Below are 5735 nucleotides of genomic sequence, written 5' to 3'. Positions count from 1 at the left end.
CTTTCCTGGCTGCACAGGGGATGCCGGGGGACGGCTACCACAGGCTAACTCAGGCCGTTCCGCACCGACTACCAGGGACTGGCTAGCTACAGTAGCTAAAGACTGATCTACCAAGGTGCGGAGCCGGACTTCTAAATCACTGAGCCTCGCCTCCATGTCTATAAATAAACTACACTTATTACACGTACCATTACCGCTAAAGGAGGCAGAGGAGTAACTGAACATCTGACACACCGAGCAGGAGAAAGTCCTCTCAATGTCCTTTTTCCTTGTTTTGTGTTTTACATTGTGCACATTTCCCTTTCAGTGGGCTTACAAAATCTCTGACAGGAGCAGCCAGGTATATCTCTCCCCTCACACCCCCCCGTTAGGCAGTAAAAAAAAAAGCAAACAAACAAACAGGCTAAAGCTAGAGCACAAGCAAAGACAACACCAGTGACTAACTTCTCCCATGTAGGGTACTGTTTGTTTCTGTGGGCTCGAACATCAGCACATCAGTTCAGTAAACACTCTATTAACCAGAGTATTCCCCAAGATCCATTTTTGAGATTAAACACAATCTGTGCAGTAAGAGAAATAAAATGGCGCACCATTCATACAGCATTTTTCATTTATTATTACCACTTTCATTTCAATTTATTTTTCTAAAGGTGATTGAAATACAGAGCTCTCTCTGCATGAGCACTTGAATGACTGATACTGAGGTTAAACTTGCTGTGAGGTGAAATTGAATAACATGCACAGCTGCTAAATCAGGACTAGACAAATCTACTCTTCAACTCACTTCAAAACTGAATTATAGAGTTCAAAAGCAAAGTTACACAACAGGTGGCATCTGCAGGTGTGCAAATATGCAATGGTTTATGATGGTCACTGATAACAATTCTGTACTGGACAATGTGTTTTCCTGAGGTTGAATATAAAGATGAACCAGACCCATGTAAGTAAAGTATTAGTGATATCCTGGTGGAAGAAAAAAACATACAAAAAGGAAGGTGTTTGTTCTGTTACTTAAATTAATTATTTAATTAAGTTGGCGTGGAATCATTTCAAAACCACTGTTCACCCAATATAGCCTTTTTAATTTCTTTTATAAATCTAGCTGAAATATTCTGTAAATTTATTGTTGTAGACTTATACATAAGCTTGCAAAAATACATTTGGACAGTATGTTTTCTTTCTTATGTTGCTTACTTACAATATAAACTTTTTACAAAATGTGTATTTATGTAAGACAATGAGTTTCGTTTTGTTTCCGAGAAACCACAGGCTCATTTATAAACCCAAAGTGAAAGTGGTTTAGCTTACCCATACGTGCAGAATAGAGAAGAACTCCCGGATCCAAGAACACAAATTTGCTATGGCCACATCTTCAAAGGTGGGTTTCATTATGCTTTTGTCAGTGATTTTTCCATAAGGCCTGATGGTGGACCTGAAAGGTGTGTTAAGTAGAGCTATTTGGAAACCAGATTATGAATGTAATATGATAGGCTAGTGTAGCGCTTTCCGTAAACGTAGTCCCAATGGCATCACATAAATTATAACTAGTTATGCAAATGTGTGACCTTTAGGCGAAATTTGCCAATTTTATTGACCTTAAAAACCTATATTTTTCTATGGGCAGAGTATTAAAAAATAAGAAAGCTTTAAAGACATCAAAACTTTTTAAACATATTATAGACAGAATTTAGCTGTTTATTTTTATATTTGTTTGTCTTGTTTGTTTCTCATTTCTCTAATCAAATGAAAATTGGGAGTGCTTTGAAACATTCTAGCCTTATGGATGTGAAATTTGCCAACAAGACAATATTTTTAGGGAACCCTTAATGGGTATTGAGTCAATATTACAATTTAGAAACAGGACCATGTCTTTTAATATGGGAGTTAATGTTTTATAACTTGAAAAATCAAAAGAGCAACTTCTTTTCAGAATTCTTAAAAATAGTACAATTAAAGAAAGGTTTGTTGTAATTTCCATAAGAACTTCTTCAATTTTATTTGGAATGAGGAATTTATTAGATCCTGATCAGATATTTTCTGCAGAGAGTTCAGGGAAAATCATTATAACCAGAGATCAGTACTTTTCTGATGTGGCAATTATTGTACATACTGTTAAAAAGATCTTTCCCATCAAGTGAGAGATTGGGGATATTTCCTTTAAAAGGACAATATAACCATGCACTTATAAGAAAAAAATAACTTTCGAGATCGCTTTTTATAACATTATGATATTCTTTTAAGAAGCATCCAAGCCCTCATTTCTCACAAGTATTTATCTGGACTTATTTCTTCGAGTTTATTCATTTATTAGTTAGGTATCTGTTATTTAGTTTGTGTTTTGGTTCCATGTCTTAGTACCCAGTCCGGTGTTAATGTCTTAGTATTTATTCCTGGTCCGTGTACGTCAGTGTTTGTTAATTTGATCTGTTCAGTAGTCTTAGAGTTGTTGAGTTTTGATTTCGGTTCTGTCTGTTGTCCTTTGTCCAGTATCTGTTATATAGCCTGTTGTGTTTGGGTATTTCCCTTATTTGCTGTTCTGTTCCATGTTTATTGTTGTCCTGTTTCCCAGTCGGTTCCCTCTCTGTTCCCTACTCCATTCTGTTATTCAGTTGTCATGTTTCTTGTTTTGAGGTTCGGTTCCTGGTCTTATGTTCTCTGTTAGACCTGTGTCTTAGCTCCTAGTTCTGTGTCTCATTTCATGTCTTAGTGTTTACTTTTGGTCTGTGTACCTCTGAGTAATGTTGCCCTTGTCTGCTCTGTGTTCTCTTTAACCCCAGGTGCAGTCTGTTTTCATTGTTGGTTGTAGTTCTTTGGTTTTCTGTCTTTGTGCGTTTATTTATATTCCTCTGATCTGTAACCTGTGTTCTGACTGTTCGTCCAGTATCCCTCTGCCTGGATGTCTCTCTGTTTTCTCCTACTCTCTCCCTGCCTGCCTGTGTCTCATTAGTCTCATGTCTGTCACCTGTGTTGCTCCCGCCCTTCTTGTTAGTCCCTGGTGTATACTGTATATGTTTGGTGTTTCTCTTCAGTCCTTGTCTGGTCATTGTTGCTTGTAATGCGCTGTCCTGTGATGTCCTTTGTCTGCCCGGTTCTTCCCCACCAGTTCTTGGATTACCAGTTTATTTGTTTTACTTTGAATACCCTGGACTCTGTAAGTGTACTCGCCTTTTGTTTAAATAAACCTTTGAACTGAACCTGGCCTTGTGTCCTGCTCACCCAATCACGCATGCTGACAAAAAGCCATTCTCCATGCTTGAAGAGCTTGTTTATAAAAACTGGAGAGTTTGAGGGGCAGTTTGTTACATATATAATTACAAGATAATAGAAATTGTAGACAACCAGACTTTTAAAATAACAAATTAGAGATGAAAAACCATATATCTAACAATAGTACCTGACCTTGTATGGTAAAGTGTCTTTGCAACCAGCAATTAAAAATTGTCTTTGCTTTTTCTATTTTCGGCAAGAAGTTAGCAGATACTCTCTCAAATGTGGATTTATCTATCAAAATACCAAGATCTGTCACTGACTTTTTGACCTTTTATACAACTTATTGATTGATGTTTAATCAGAATTTTGCACAGTTAAAATTATCACATTTACTCTGGTTAATCTTCAGGTCTGATGCCTTTTAGAGAAATATTTTAAAACCTCCAACACACCTGGAACTTGACCTTCATTTTTGAAGAAGAGACCGATGTCACCCGCTAGTTAACTAATAAATAAACCATAGATGCTCAAAAGTCAAGTCTCCGACAACCATGTGATATACAATGCAATTAATGACAGCTTAAACTAATGTAAGTCACCCCCCACCCCCCAACTCTCAAACCAGTGTAACGTTATAACTAAACAAACAGTAATTTTACATGATCAACAATAAACCTGTAACCTGTTTGCACCGACCGTTAATAATTAACGTGATGGCAGCCAGCAAGACTTAAATGATCACGTTAAAATCGGCCAGCACAAGTTTGGCAAGCAAACAAACACTTTTCACAACACAGTCGGGGCCTTTCCGAAACTAGACCCTCGCCACTTCCACTCCGACACAGAGTGAACTCTGGTCGAAGTCACCCTCCAGGCCAAATCGAGCTTCCTAACTCGCGTAGGGTTTAAATACAGCGACAACTTTCTGACGAACTACCCTCTCTCCCCTGCATAAACAGGATCTGATGTTACCGCTGCACTCACTGCTATAATACGTGTATCAAATAAACAACAGTGGTATTAAGATTTAGGATTGATGTTGAGGAAAAGTGTTTTTTTGCAATAAGAAAACTAAGCATTTGTCACGTGTTCTTGTCGAATATTTCTTTAAGAACATGACAATATTTACGAAAAAAAATATTATATGAAAAAAAATGAATGAATTCATTGTAAAGAAAAGCCTATTTATTTGAATCTCTTTAACTTAGCCTATATGAAAAATGTTAAATTCACAAATATAACATTTCAATATAAGCTCAGGAGGTGGTGTACATGTATGCAAGTTTTCAGTTAGTGCGGAAATGCGCAGAAAAACAATTCGTAACACCACAAAACGCACTGACAAACTAAAAGATATGATATTATGACCCACTGTAACAGAAACAACGTTTCAAACAATAATTTTGGTGTCAAAGTCAAAACATGCTGTTATTTGTATTTGGACTATTTTATCGTAGCTTTAGGTGCCTTTTATTTGGGTTTGCTTTTAATAAAATGTGTGCCTTAAAACGAAAGGCTATGAGCAAAAAATGTAAAGGTAAAGCCCTGCATTTATTATAAGACAAACTTTATATTATGACAGCAACAGCGAGCACCGACACCCACGCTAAAGGCCCCGCGTCCCCGGACTCTGGTGCACGCTGATCCCTGTTCATGTGTGAGTCCTGGGTCAGTGCGTAAAGCCCAGTCCCGGAGGTGATGGAGCAGCTTTTTATCAGAGCAACATACTTTCACTTGGAGCTTATTTGGGATTTAACTTTGATGGGCGTTTTAGCAGTGCTAAATCTATCTCTTGGAGCACCACAAGTAGGCAATTTATAATTCTAGAAACAAACAAAAACTTCTAGTTTGCACGGAACGCGCTCCACAAACAGGAGGTATAGACGTGGTGCAGCTCATCATTGTTTGGACAATGTTTCACTCTGAACATAAAAGAAAAGTTACAGTGAGCACTCACCGCGGATGGTCAGATCCAAGTCCGTGCGCAATAGTTTCTGTATAGTGGCGAGTTTCCCAAAGCGACAAAACATTGTGAAGGCTTGCTTTGCACGCTGGGGGTACACCGCCCCGTATCTGTCCGTATGTCCTACGTTCATCAAAGTAAACGCTAAGCGAGAGGCTCTTGGCCCGGAATGAGCGCATCCTCCTCTGGGGATGACAGCGTGCACTGGTCCGCTCCAGCGAGGCTGACAGCGCGCGGAGGTCCCCCTGACTCCAGCACTGGCTCTCGGGCTGGACCTGAACTGTTTATGGCTCATCTGACTGCTCGTGTCCAGTTTTAAGCGCGTTGAACATTTTGTCAAAAATGTGTCCAGTTTAAATCATCAAATAAAAAAGTATTAAATTGTTTCCAAAAGAAAAATCTCGTAATATTAAAATGCACAATATTTTTGAACATTTATGCCGGGGATGGGCTCTAGTAGTGAAACTAAACATTTAATCTTTATTTAAATCTGTCAAAACAATATAATTTCCTGCTCCAAACCATGTATTTCTTGCCGTATTCCGTCAGTCCCCTCCTGAAG

The 5735-nt window shown here is 38.4% G+C and overlaps 1 long non-coding RNA gene across 1 annotated transcript in view; it reads right to left on the bottom strand.

Moving 5' to 3' along the window:
* LOC123980055 overlaps nucleotides 1-5735 on the bottom strand; it is a 13112-nt gene extending 7377 nt beyond the window's left edge. Inside the window, exon 1 of the long non-coding RNA XR_006827360.1 lies at nucleotides 5168-5735. This is a non-coding gene — a long non-coding RNA (uncharacterized LOC123980055). The remainder of the gene's footprint in view (nucleotides 1-5167) is intronic.

The sequence above is a fragment of the Micropterus dolomieu genome, linkage group LG12 (genome assembly GCF_021292245.1).
Source record: "Micropterus dolomieu isolate WLL.071019.BEF.003 ecotype Adirondacks linkage group LG12, ASM2129224v1, whole genome shotgun sequence".
NCBI lineage: Eukaryota > Metazoa > Chordata > Actinopteri > Centrarchiformes > Centrarchidae > Micropterus > Micropterus dolomieu.
Note: the sequence above shows the minus strand (reverse complement) of the source record. Positions and strands in the feature narration are given on the sequence as shown.